We start from the raw sequence: 14,682 nt of genomic DNA, 5'->3' as shown, positions 1-14,682 counted from the left end.
ACCTGAATGAAAGTTTTTCTCCCCATGCTTTTCCCAAAAACATTTGTTTTTAAAGCAAATAGATGATAGGCCAGCTAGAGAATAGAAAGTTATATGTAGAGAAGTTCTATAAGTATCTACACAATCAAGATAAACCAGCTTCTAATTCTTCCTCCCCTTTGCTCTGTTCCCCACCACACCATTTTTGAAAACTCTAGTAGCTCCACATAGTACAAGCTTTTTAGCTGGTGTCGGTCCTTCAGGATTTTGGCTTCAGCCAAACTGAACTACTTGCTGTTTTCCAAGAAGTCCTATTCTCATCTTCATCTGCAACTTTGCTCATGTTTATCTTTAAGAGTTGTGGCCTAGGGCTCCCATCCTCTACCTGGATAAGTGATCTTTGTCTTGCAAGTCAAAAATTCAGACTGCCTCTTCATGAAGCTCTCTTCTAAACCACCTTTTCTGGCCCTCCCAGCAGAATTATGTGTTCCTTATTCTATACTCATTGACTGTCAAATTCACTTTTAGAGCATTTATTTTGTGGTTAAGCTATTGCAGATGTGTCTATCTCTTCCATAAGACTGTTACCTCTTTGAGAGAAAGTTTTATATCCCTTATACTTCAATCTATAGCATCAACTACATCGCGAAATTGTACAGACTTAACAAATGTGTCTTAAATGAATGCATAGTTCAGCATTTGGCAAATTACTCTGCAAAGGACCAGATAGTAAATATTTTAAGCTTCATTATCCATTATTTAGCCTCTAGTAATTCAGCTATAGTGGTCTACTCAATTCTGCCATGATAAAGCAAAAGCAGCCGTGGTCAGTATTTAAACAAATGAGTGCGATGTGTCTCAATAAAACTTTGTTTGCAAAAACAGGTGGTGGGTCAGATTTGGCCCATGAGCCATAGTTGGCTAGTCCCTAATGAGTTAAAAAACAGAATGAGAAGGCCCTCAAAAGTTCTCTCAAAGAGGACCTCAAATCCAAGAGGAGATATCATGATGTAATGGTAGAAAATGGTAACAGAGCTCATTTAAGTAGAAATAAAAGGGACGGAGAGGCACCATAACATTCCCCTGCCCTCATGCTGGAAACTAGGATTAATCTAGGTAAGCATGCATGCAGCTGGGAAGGTGCGGATCCATCAACAGCCTTGTGAAGCTGCCAACCTAATGTTGGCTAATACTGTATTCTAGCAATTAAGCTTTTTAGTTCATAGATTAAGAGTGCCTACGAATAGAGGCAATAGACTACCTTATAGGGTGCATTTTCCCCTATGGTCAAGGGGAGCTAAATACCAAGGAAAGATGTTAGCTACCCAACACGTAATTATCTATACCAGAGAAATGAAACAAAAGAGATGGGAATTCCAGTCATGGTCTCAAGGATGAGTGATATTCGGCATAATTCCAACAAAGAGAATTTGGACAGGTAACCCTCAAATTAAAATGCATAGACAATGCAGGTGACACTGAGAGGAGATTTTTAAATGCCAAGCCAAAGTGCCATGCTAATATCATTGGATAAAAGGTACATAAATAATCCAATCATCTTTTGTTTTCAGGCATGATTCTGATGCATATATTTTACTTTTTCTTTTCTATGTTATATTTCCTTGGGGAATTTCTGGGGCACAAAAAGGACAATCAGAACAAAGAAGGAAACTACAAAAGAAAAGTGTTCAGTTAGGTTTCTATCCTACATTCAAGTGAAAATCCAAACTTTGAGATATATTTCCAAATGCAAACAACACTGATAAAACATTGGAATAGTGCCTGATCCCATAGAATCCCCTTCTCTGGAAGGTAAAACATCTGACAGCACTACAAATGCAGGAGCCAAATCATCGTGTTGGAAGCAGCAACATCATTCCCAGCAGCACCACCTGGCTTCTGCAGGATGGAGTGGATTTACATGTGAACAGGGATCCGGAGAACAGAGTTGCACAAACATAAAAAGACTTCAGCCATAAAATAAGCTAAGCATGTTTACTGCCCTTTCGGGAGAAGTGTCTGAACAAATCAAATGGTTGTGTATTTTTCCAGCCTCCACACTTCCCCCTTTTCCTTCTTTCTCTAAAAAAGTATTTCCAAATCTTAAGGGCTGGACCAAGCTGTGTAATATGTGACACATCAATTTATCACAAGAGGTCAGTGCCTACGAAAAAAAAAATGTTGATACCATGGCCTTTTCAGTTTAATGGGCTTCAGAGGACACATCCTGACATGACTTTAAAGCACCTCTCCCCTTTTTTTCTTGAAATGCCTTCTGTGATAGAATTAACTCACTCAGGAAGCACAAATAGTGCAGACAGCTCATTGACCTCACTTAAATGGACTCCCCTCAGTGCAAGGCCACTATGGTAAACCACTTGGAACCCAACCATGAGCTACTGGCCTGAATTTCCTGGACTGTTATTGCATCTGAAACCCACCTGCAATTTTTCCACTTTGGCTCTAAAGACACAGCAAAACATAATAAAAGCTATGTGAATCCCTGAATCCCATTTTCCTCTCAATGAAGAATGATTCTAGTGATCAAAACCATGAAAATATCACTAGTCTATTTTACCATTAAGAACAGAACAGCTCAACTTTGGTTAAGAACTTCTTAACCTCTTTTCTAAATTTTGAAGCCACACTTTAGTTAGTAGTCCTTGATTTTTTGTTTCTATGCTATCAGTGTCAAGGGTCATAAATTAAGATGCCTTTATGGGCCAAACAGAACAGAAGTGAATGAGGTAGGATAGATGGAAAAGTACTTGAGAACACAGTAAACCAGAGATAGAGCCACTAGTTAGATCCAATCAAATGTTGCCATATAAGAGTGTGTGCAAGTATTGTCCACTATTTTGGCTTTCAGAGATTTCCAAAATCTAGATTGTTATGTATGTGTGTAGATTTTAGACATTTATAATTAATTTTTAAAAAGAAATTTTGGTCCCCATTGTGGGCCAAAAAAACATATTTAAGGATCAGCTATCACTCATGACTCAACTGTTTACCACCTTCCCTTAATATCAACAAAGACATAAGTGACTCTACAAGTTCACCTATTGTTAATGGTGTCAAAAGAAAAGAAGCATGCCACATACCAGTGGTCAGTGTTTGAATTTGCCACCATCTAACCTTTGGGAAGTTACTTAAACTAAGAGCCTTAGGTTATTCGTCTGCAATGTATTACCAATAAAATTTTTAAAATACTGTCTACAGCAGCAACTACCATGAGGTCTGATTTTTTAAAAATATAATTCTCTTTGAATCTTAAGGTTTTAAATATCAATGCAAATAAAAGCAATGATTTTGAAATTCTGAAAATACAAAGATATTAAACAAAATAAAGAAACTCACCAAATATACTTAAAGCTCAATTTAAAATGAATCTGCCTCACAGTAATAGAATAGTATGTTCTTTGGGTTCCAAGTGACTAAAAAGTACTTATTGCTCAAAATCAAATATGCACATGATGCAAATTGTATATATTTATCAACAATATGCTCTAAGAGCTAACACAAAACAATTAACAAAAATGATTCATTGCCACAGCGTCTAACAATGCATCCTATAAATAGGCAATACCTTTCAAAACATTCAACAAAATTATAACAATTCACGAATTGTCAATCATCTATTTTGCTGGATATCTCTTTCTATGACTGCTGAGAACTTTGCCTGACATTCAGAATCCAGTTATTAGAAAGTACAAGATTTTAAATCTCCTGAATCAATTCAGAAGTTAACCCCAAGGTTCTCTAGTAAATCTCTGTTTCCCTTTTCAATAAGGTTGGAGCTGAATATCTCATTTAGGAGACAAGCCCATCATCCACATACGAAGGAGAAGTGACATACCAAGAGGGCCTAAAAATACATGAATTAGCATATACAACATATAAACAAAATATACTTAAATATCAACATTCTAAGACCACAAATTCCCACACATACTTGTTTCTTGCACTGCTACAGCCTCTTTGATTCCAACCTCACATATTTGAAGTAACTGAAGGGTTTACACTCCTATTAATTTCCCTTCAAGCTATTTCTCCTCTCTTTCCTTGACAGAGCTCCAGGGACAAATCTCAACACCTCACTTTAGAACAGCATTCAGAAGAGAGAGTCTCTGTGTTAGAGGCAGTTGGCTAGAAACACATCTGCTTTAACTAGTTTCCATCATAGGAGAGGCATTATTCTAAGCCCACTATGACCACTGAGAACTTTGCAAAACCCTGAAAAACGTTCTACTTGAATATACTCTCCTCAAACTTAATGACTCAAATGAGCCATATTCCAGTCCCAAAGGAGAAACCATTTCTCATGATTTCTCCCCACTGTCCATCAGTCTTCTAATGGCTATGCCAAACCACAGCATCTTCTTTTATGATTTTTTTATTGTTGTAAACTCTACATAATCCAAATTTTACCATTTTAATTCTTTTTAAGTGTGCGATTCAATACCATTAAGTACATTTCTATTATTGTGCAACCATCACCATTATCCATCTGACAGCTTTTCATTACCCCAAACTGAAACCCTGTACCCATTAAATACTAATTCTGGGGACCTCATGGAAGTGAAATACACAATATCTCAACTCTCCCTATCATCTCCCATCTCAATTCCTGCAAGAACTTTCTAACAGGTGCCACGAGCTTTATCTAACTTCTTTACGTTCAATTTTATGTAAGAAAAAGATTCTGGAAACATGTTGCTACTCCAGAACTTGTCCCTGTCCCATAGATCGAGAGGGAAAAGTCCCAGCCCCTTAGCCTGGTATGCAAAGCCCTTCACAGTGTGGATCTCCCCTGTCTCTGGCCAAACTGCCTTTTGTCCCCCCCTGGGAAATTTGTGCTTAATCAAGACAATAAACCCTCTCACCCTGCAGAGCTCATCTGGGTATTTGCTACCACCCCCTGCACCCCACCGTCTATACTCTTGTTTGCTTATATTTATATAGAGCGTGCTCTGAGGCTTCCCTGGCAAGCCTGGCCCAGAGGGATCATTCTCTCCCCACAGAACCCCATGGCAGGTACTTTCTCCAACAGATGCTTGGAACCTCGTCACTGCCTCTGCATTGCGGACACCTCCGATGTCTGTCTGGTCTTCCTCCCTCTTTTATGATTCTGAACCTTACACCCACAGCTCCTGACGTAGACGGAGTGCTCAATAAGCATTTATTTAACTTATGAAATGGGAATTCAACACTTCCAGATAGAGGGCTGTTACCTTGGTTACCTTGACTACTTTTTACCTAACTCTTTCTCAGAGTTTTCCTTTTGGTCAGAGTAGGAAACATCCAACCTCTTAACTCCTGAGTAACCCTCACACCTTCACCAACACCACGGGTTATAGTTGAGGAGCAGAACTGATACAGGAGCTGCTGTGTGAAAGCTTGGCTGTCTGGCACACTGCTGTTGAGGTACATGTCATCCTACCGCCCATAGCTGCTTCCACTGATGGGTTCGCACTTAACTTCATTTAGTATCTCTTTCCTGGGCTGAATATTTGAATTTATTACAAATCATTTTCACCTCATGTTTTAATACATTTCCACTTGCTTACAATTTATTATGCCTCTGTGGACACAACAAATATATTTTTAACAACGTAACAGTGTTCCATTATGCAGGATGGTTGGCATCTCAGAGAGAAGTTCATCTGTGTCCTATGACAATGATTATGAACTTGGATAAGCCATTTCCAATGACCAATATTACTCCTCAAAGAATAAGTACCCATCCATTCTCTTACTTGGCATCAGCCTGCCAGATATCTGCTGACTATGTTTCCCTTCTGTATGCTTTTCTTTTACTCTCTCCCACATTGGATCATGCATCTGGTCCTTTTCTCCTAGCCTGAGCTGCTCCATTTTTTCTACACATTCTCTCTCAGGAAACCATACAATACTATCACAAATGCTGGATGCCTTATAAAAGCACACTCTCCATTCTCTCCTTCCAGCCCTGCTCAGTGGGACCCAGGCAGTTAAGTGGAATGCCCCCATCGCAAACCATTTGGGATGCATAACCTCAAGAGACCTAGGAGTCAGGTGGCAAAAGCTATCAGTTGGAAAACAAATTCAGGCAGGAAAATACCTTTGGCCCATTAGCAAAAGAGCTCCTCACGCTGCAGACCAGAGTTGGCAGGTAAATTGTTCTCTTGTACAGAATTTGAGTTGACTCCACTATCTTAGAAAGAGTCCCAGGTAAGGACCTTGAAAGCAGACATAAAGGACAAGCTCTCATATGCTCTTATTTTACAAACACAAACTAGCTTTTCTAGAGCCCTCCCACATTCTGTCCAAGGGAATTTTAAGTCAGAGTAAATACAGTCTATCCTCACTGGTGTACTCATCAATCTAGAGTTATGTATTCACTTTTCACTTTTGTTCAAATCACCCTCTTGTGCCCCCTCCCTGTTTGAATCCATTCTCAAAAACCCACATCTCCCACAAAGGCCTCCCTGCCTCACATCCCCCCTTTCCCAAGTCTTCCAGCTCTTCCTGCGTCCACCAGTGATCCTGACTTTGTTGTTTCCTGCCATCATTTGTGATGGTTTCTGAGTCCATGTCCTATAATATAATCTCCCTGAAAGAAGAAAATCTATCTAGTATCTAGAGGTTTAACACCAATGTCTTACCTAAAATGAAAATGTAAAAAATATTAGTGGATGGATTCTTCTTCTTCTCCCCAGTCCAAATTAATCTCTCCCGCCCCAATGCTATATCTAGAATATCATCTCTTACAATGTGCCTGTATCACAGTGAAGTGTGCGTGTGTGTGTGTGTGTTGTGTCTACCAGACAAAGTTTTGATTTCCAAGGGGACAAGGCCCAGAAAACATGGGTTGCATGAGTAAGTAGCACCTAATTAAGCTGCTAGACTTACAATGACCTCTTGAACCAAGTATCTTAGAATAAAAGCATCCTGGTGAGGAATTCACTGAAGGAAGGGACAGGACGATAGATGAGGAATGAACAAAACTTCAGATGGAAAAAAAACCCACAAAGACAATTTTGGAGAAAGTGAAAACATGAGAAAAAAAATCATAATACAATCCCCTAAAGCAGGACATCGGAACAGCAGGGAATCCACGCTGCTTCAGACCTCCCCAGCATCTCTTCTGCAACTTAGCCAAGACGACGCAATGACAAGTGTAAGAACGTATTGCAGATCCCTTGACGTCGTCATGTTTAAGAATCACGTCTTCCCTATTCCTTAGCGTGAGTTTCAATTTCTCCACTAAACAGAGAGGAAGCAAGCACGGCCATGGTGCACTGTCATTCCCTCCCCCTCCTACGTGACTAAACACCTTCCCTGCCCGTGCTGGGGTCCCCAGCAGGACTCTGGACACGCAGAGGAAACCAGTGGAGTTTATCTGGAGCATCACTGGCTCAGCCCTGGAGAAGATAAGGTCTCCTGAGTGATACGATGGCCTACTAGTGAGTTACATACAAATACTGTGAAGTATCACATTTTCTGAACCCATGATGCTTGGCTCCAGTACAGGAGAGGAAATAGGAAAGAAGGCAAAATTAAATGAAAAGCCAATCACACAGAAACAGGGACAACCATAAAAGTATAATCATCGAGACAGTGTGAGTGTGCAGGGCTCTGGCTCGGAAATTCCTGCAGAATGACATACCACCTTTAATATCTCACTCCTTTAAACCTGGAAAGAGTAGAGCATAAGAAGACAGCCCCTAATCTTTTCTATTACTGCTAAACTAATTTTAGTCAGCAAAATTAAGCAACTCTTATTTTCTTGGCAAGTGAATAAAAGGAGTACTTTAAAGTAGTCGAAGCTTTGCGCTGTCGTTGAAAGTTACAGGTAACAGCCAAAGGGAAATCTTATCTGCTGAAAGAGCAAGTTCAGCACTTAGCTGCAGAGCTAGGAGAGTCTGAAGATAAGAAGATGTGGTATCATTTAATTAACAGCCACCCAGTGATGGCTCAGGAGAGATTAATTCTGCTTCGCAAGAAGTCAAGAACAACCTTGGTCTCCACCAGAAAGCACACTTTAACCTCTGCTGTGCCTTTGCCTCCCCCCCCCCCCCGCTTCAGACAGCCTCATGTTCTCTCCCCACCCTTCTCCTCTCTCCCTTTTTGCCTCAATAACTTTAACTTTTTTTTTTTTTAAGTGTCTGTTTTCAGTCACTCAAAATATTTCTCACAATGTCTCAATTTCTGGATTCTTCTAGTAAAAATAAGCAGCTCTCACTAATGATCTTGAAGAACAAAGAAGGCAATCAACTCAAATTTATATTTTTAATGAAAGAAAAGAGTGTTTTAAAATCCAAAGGGATGGTAGCCATGCAAAGCTTTTCCTACAATGACTAAACCAAAAATGAAACTTGCAACAAAAATATAAAAGAAGCTGCCATCTCAAAATACCAGATTTATGTAGAAAGGCATAGTGAAGAAAGGTGACTAAAAGTCTCACAGGTTCATGAAAATAAAATAAAATACTATGATATAATGTAATATAATGTAATATTAATATATAGAGTCAGGAAAAGCACAGCGTGTCGCTGAGGTTTTTGTCTCTACCTTCTCCATTTGGCTGCTGCTTTCCTTCTTCCCCTGGAGGGTTTCTAACCTTGTTGAAGATGCTTCCTAGAAATAAAAAGCATCCAGTACCATTTATATGTGCATGTAGCAGAGAATTCCACTGAAATAGAGTTTTTTAAAACAGATTAATAAAGCCTAAAATAGAGCCATAAATATTTTAGTATTTGAGTGACAACAAATCTGAGGGAGATTCCTCTCCTGAGACACGATTCAATATGCTGGACTGAAAAGGCATCACAGTTAGGCTCAAGAAGGAGTGAGTTACGGTGACAAAGGAGAGCCTTTATCCAGTAACCGACTTTTGTGGATGTGAATCAACAGGATACTTATAACTATATAAAACAAAACCACAGCCTAAATAACTCTTAAGTACACAGAGACCACATTATAGGAGGGATAATAAAATTTAATTTAGCCACTAGAGTATTTCCCTGGGCCAAGCATAATTTTCAAAACACACGAATCTCCTTCCTTACATAAGCTAAGTATTGGGTTCAGTAAAATTGGTGAAATATACTCGCCTATTTATCCCGTCTCAAATCACAAGGCAGTCATACAGCTTCTAAATGGAAATAGAATAAAAGTGTGTGCCCAGCAGGTAACAGAAATTTTGACTTAACTAACAGAGTATTTTATTTTATATTCATAAATTAATATACTTATAACTATCATATTTTATAGCTTGCTATTTCTATTAATAAAAGTAACAAATGGTTGTTACAAAAAATAATATTAAAGATCATCAGTAATACCACTAAGCTTAGTATTATCTCTATTAACATGCTAGAGTAGGCGTATAATCTTCCAGATAGCTTCCCCTTTATATGTACATACGCCTTTGTACTTACATATCTTTTATTTTCTACAAAAGCAGGATCATAATAGATGGACTGTGTGTAACTTCTTTATTCCTTTAAGAACATGTGGTGGATATTTTTCCACTTTAATAATATAGACCTATACGATCATTTCAATATATATTATATATTTGTACCATAATTATAAGACCAATCCCTTAGTGATAGACATTTGAGATCCTTTACAAATTTTATCACAATCAATGTTTCAATAAACATCCTTACATATCTCTCTGTGTACTCTATATCTTCGCTTTCAAATTAAACATGAAATTTGTGTCTCACAATAATATTAGAGAGAGCAACATTTCTGTAGTCCCCCTCACTGGGTTCCAAGTTTGTTTGTTTTTACAACTCTATACATGGCTAAATTCTTATTAACACACAGACAAACATACACACACATACATGAGATTCAGGAAAATCAGGGAAACATCTTGAAAAATTAAGAGAAGATGGATGACAATCCAAAGTATAAATAGTAACTATTAAAGGTATTATATAAAATATGATATGAATCTAGCCCTGAAGATACTAGACATTGTGTAAACATGGCTATGGCATAACAGTGGCCTTCCAAAAGGGTAATTTATTATGACTCTTTAAATCTAAATGCATGTTGATGTATGAGGAATGATATAAGCTGAATGAGGAAAGGTACTTGCAAAAGCTATTATGATTTAAATATTGTAGATTAATACTTCGAATCCAAAATCTGCACTACCCAGAATTTAAGTCATGGATTACTCCAATTTTCCAAGAATATGATGTAATAACCATAGCTGGAAGCAAAATTGTAATGGGAAACTAGATAAGATCTCTATTTTCATGTTGGTCACATTCTAGTTGGAGAAAAGACAACAAACCAGTACATATATTAGTGAACAAGATCATTTCTAAGAGTGATAAAGTAATTGAGGTCGGGGGAGGAGCAGCATCAGCTAATGTCTGGGGAGGCCTGATGAGTTGAGGTCTCCTAGGCAACAAAATGATGACAAAGAGGCAAACATGGAAAAATCAGGGCTGGGCATCCTTGGCATAAACACCAGCAGGTGCAAAAGTCCTGGGGTAAGAGTGAGGTTGGAATGTTTGAGAGCCACACAAAAGGTCAGTATATCTAGAAACAGTGAGCAAGAGGGAAAATTAGGAGGCTAGCCCATGAGGCAGGGACCTTCTAACCAAGCGCTGACAAACTATTGTCCACATGCCAAATCTGGACTGCTGCTGTTTTTATAGACTCGCCAGCTAAGAATGGATTTTACATTTTAAAGGATTACATTTTAAATAGTTATATAAGTATACATGCATAATATAACTATATATTATATACATATATATATATATGGTGGGGCAAAAGTAGGTTTACAGTTGTTCATATGGAAAATAACACAATAACTAATAAATAATAATACAAGAATAAACTTTGTTTTGTATACTCACAACTGTAGTTAGCTATAATTTGTATCCCCCCAGGGCCAGTCACAGTGCCTTCCCATTTATAGCAATTAATTTAATGGAAGATAATTCATTGAGATATAGTCTCAACCCAGGATCTGAGATGGTTAACTCAAACCTCTACCCAATGACCTCCTTTCATTACTTCCTTCTCTTGAAACACACATACAAAATACAGAAAATTAAGTTGACTTGAAGATGGTAACGTCTGCCTGGTCCCTTACGTACTTCAGCTAAATCTAGTATCTAAGTTTTTAGGAACATAAGGGAAGAACAAATCTCTTTGCTCTTTTGCTCCTCCTCAAGATTTGTGACCAGATCTCAAACACATACCCTAGAGGAAGCAAAGAACTATTTCTAGAAGAGTCCAAGCTCATCAGTAAACACGTCCTTCCAGCCTCAATGACCAAGCCCAACAGTTCTTTGGGAACCTTTTGAAATGAACTGTCGAGAGAAGTTGTATTTGTTAGTCAAATGGGATTTTCAGCTTTTGATATGGTAAACTCTTAAATGATAATATGATTATTGCAATTTGAGAATTAGCAGCTCCTTGGTTTTGCTCATGTCTCTCTTTGCTTCGGTGGTCCAAAGTCTTTCAAAGATGTTTGCGTGAAAGCAAAGACTTGACCAGGGTAATGCTTTAACTTCTAAATCCCAGAATTAGCCACTGAGAGCCCCCAGTAGGATAGGACATTAAAAGTTAGTGTGCAAAGATTATATGTGCTTGTTATCCATCTGATTTGTTTCTTTTAGGTGTTAAGAGGAGAAAGAAGGGCTCTTAGGCAGTACTTTGGCAAATGTATCTTGCTCCTTGACGTAATTATTCAGATTCTTATGTGTGGGGATCTCATTAGTCTTGAAGCCAATTTTTCAGGCACACATCTCTGAAGTTATAATAAAAAGTAACATTTTATTAAATATACAAATATTTATTTTATACCTTACTATAGAGAGCACATGTAATTTATAAAGCAAGGTCAAGCCATGTTCGTATAACAGTCCTCCATCGGGACTGCTATCAAATTTGCTGATGCTGAATTGAAAGTCAGTAGCTGTTAGGATGAGTACATTTCTGTTACTAGATGTAGCAAGAGATATGATATTTTTTAAAAGTGTGAATTGAAAGATGAGTTTCAATAGTTTGAGATGGTTCCATGAATAAGATAGTAAAACGTTTCATAATATTTAGTATTAGAATATAAATTGATATCTTTCATTTCCTCTCTTTTGAAAGATGTTCCATTAATATAGATGATTATATTACAAAATACTCTTAAGAACAGATAACAATAAAGAAAAGAAGTGATTAATTATTTGAGATTTTCGAGGCTTATTCTTGATTGCTTTCATTGTAACCAAAGTAGAAAATCCCTTTAATAGGGTGGTTCTGATTATTCAAAATGATCAGATCTAGCCTGAAATATGGAAAGCAACAGTAGGGAGAAGCAAAGTCCAAATTAATAAAAAGAAAAAAAGAAAACTTTCCCTGGTAGTGAGACGATCCTTATTTAAGTGCTGACAAATCAGGCCATTCACTTTTTTTTCCAGTGGGATGACCCCCCCAACTCACAACCAGTTCTCTGAGTTGATAACCAATGGAGGAAATCAAGAAATAAATTTCATGTGTCTTAGGTTTGCTACTTTGCCTTTTTACTGCTCTCCTAGCAGAGTCAGCATGACCCAGTAAGCATGTTCATTAGACAGCAGTGGATACTGCTCACCATGACATAGGACATTCAAATACTGACGCAAATATTTTACTCCAAGCACACGGCAATAATAGACAGAATAGCTTAGCAAAAAAAAAACAAAAAGCCGTCAACAAGTTCAAACACAAGTTAAAAAGGTCTTGGTGAGTGAATCTGTGAAAACCCCAATACGACCAGTGGGTGGAAAATTTGATATGTCAATACTGTTAGATGATACTAGACTGAGAGCCCCAGAGGATGGTCAAGGCAACATAAAATGGTAAAGCAGGTTAGAGTAAACCAAATTATTAACTTCCTTTATACTATGATTTGGAAGGTATAAAATATATGTTGATATGTTATTTTCCAAAAATAGTATCTTCACAACATTAGGGTCCCATGCAGAGTGTTATCATCTACCAACTGGTTGATAGGAAATAAATTATATTAAAATATAAAATCTCTCCCTTGTCCTGAGGAACCTGGAATCTAGATGAGGTACAGTAGTCCCCTCCCTTCCCTGCAGTTTCCCTTTCCACAGTTTCAGTTCCCCAAGGTCAACCTCGGTCTGAAATATTAAATTAAAAACTCCAGAAAGAAACAATTCATAAGTTTTAAATTGTGCATCATTCTGAGTATATCACTTCATCTCATCATATAAGGCATTGTATCATTTCACATCACATAACTTTTATTACAGTATATTGTTATAATTGTTCTATTTTATTGTTAATTATTGTTGGTAATCTCTTATTGGGCCTAAATATAAATAAACTTTATCATAGGTATATTTGTATGGGGAAAATATAGTACATATAGGGTTTGGTACTATCTGTAGTTTTGGGCATCTACTGGGGTCTTGGACTATATCCCTGTGCATTAGAGGGAACTGTATTAAGATGTATCTATGGCAAAACAACTCTCCACAAAAGCAATAAGTTGGGGTATCAAATGGATGATGCTAGATGCAGTCAGGGTTGGAGCGAAAGGTCATTTCAAGCTGGAGTATTCAGATAAGAGAGGGAGGCGATGGAACCCTGCAGGCCAGGTAAAACCATAATAGGCAGGGAGGAGGCATTCTGAGCCAGGGTACCATGGGGGAGACAATGTGAAAGTTAGAAAATAGAAGGCTTATTAATGGGACATTGAGCAGGTCCATTTAATTGGGGCTCAAATGTGAGTTTCTGTGTAAAGGGGCAGTGGGAGACATGCCTGAAACGGCAAACTGTGGTGAAGCTGCAATAGGGCCAGTAGTGGGCGGGGGGACCCTAAATACTTATTTGAAATGTCTGGATGCTGATCTCTCGCGGATGGAAACCTGCTAAAAGTTAGTGAGGGGAGATGCCATAGTAGAAGCAGTTCAAGAAAACTCCATTTGCAAACAGCATGCAGGTAAAAAAGAGGGTACTTGAAACAGAAGAAGGGCTAGCAATGCAAAGAAATTTCTAGGTTTGTAATAAGAGTAAAATGAGACAGATTCAGTGATATGACTCGAGCCTCATAAACAGTAGAGCAAGGAGTATATAAATCAAGACCGTTCACCTGTCACTTTGGGCGTATCTATTAATCTGTGCTATTTCCTCTTGGAATTATCTTGGTCAAAATTAAATCATGTGAAGGAGTGTGTCCAACTCTTACAACGTTTTCTTTCCCTCCAAGTACCATAGTTCATTCTTCTCAGCCACCATTAACAACCCCTCTCAGCCCTTTCATCCCACCCCGAGTCACAGTGTCTCCAAGTTTCTTCTCAATCTTCCAAAACTCCTTGCAGGAGAGTCTTTGAAAACTGCTTTATCCAAATGCCTAATCAAACTTTGATGAATACTCTCTGAGGTATCTGATTTCAACATTTAACACAGGAGTGATACTCTCAGTGAAATATCAACCAGACATGTTTTAGTAAAGGAAAGTCTTCCTGAAGAACCTGAAAACATAGATACACAGGGAGCCTTCTATTCGTAACCATCCCTACTTGTGGAAAATTACTCCAGAAATATATTCACAGTCTATTGTACTGTCAGTGTGGAAGACAGGTAACACCGGCGAAAGAGAGGGGAAAGAGAGTATAGTTTGCAGCCCACAGGGAATGCTGGTGGGTCAAACTGTGAAAATAACTTGCAATCAACACA

At 38.1% G+C, this 14,682-nt stretch overlaps 1 protein-coding gene across 8 annotated transcripts in view; it reads right to left on the bottom strand.

Moving 5' to 3' along the window:
- The window catches only part of LOC308567966 (uncharacterized protein), a 433,265-nt gene that overhangs the window by 307,670 nt on the left and 110,913 nt on the right, over window positions 1-14,682 (bottom strand). Inside the window, exons 3-4 of one of the 8 annotated variants that reach the window (XR_014000419.1) lie at window positions 9,071-9,115; window positions 8,532-8,594 (exon numbers count right to left, since the gene is read on the bottom strand). The exons of the other annotated variants lie outside the window; for them this stretch is intronic. The gene's annotated coding sequence lies outside the window, so the exon portion shown is untranslated. Of the gene's footprint in view, window positions 1-8,531; window positions 8,595-9,070; window positions 9,116-14,682 lie in introns of those variants that run through there. 8 annotated transcript variants of the gene reach the window in all.

This window comes from Miniopterus schreibersii (assembly GCF_964146895.1).
Source record: "Miniopterus schreibersii genome assembly, chromosome: 15".
NCBI classification, from domain to species: Eukaryota; Metazoa; Chordata; class Mammalia; order Chiroptera; family Miniopteridae; genus Miniopterus; species Miniopterus schreibersii.
This window is presented reverse-complemented; position numbering and strand designations above follow the sequence as displayed.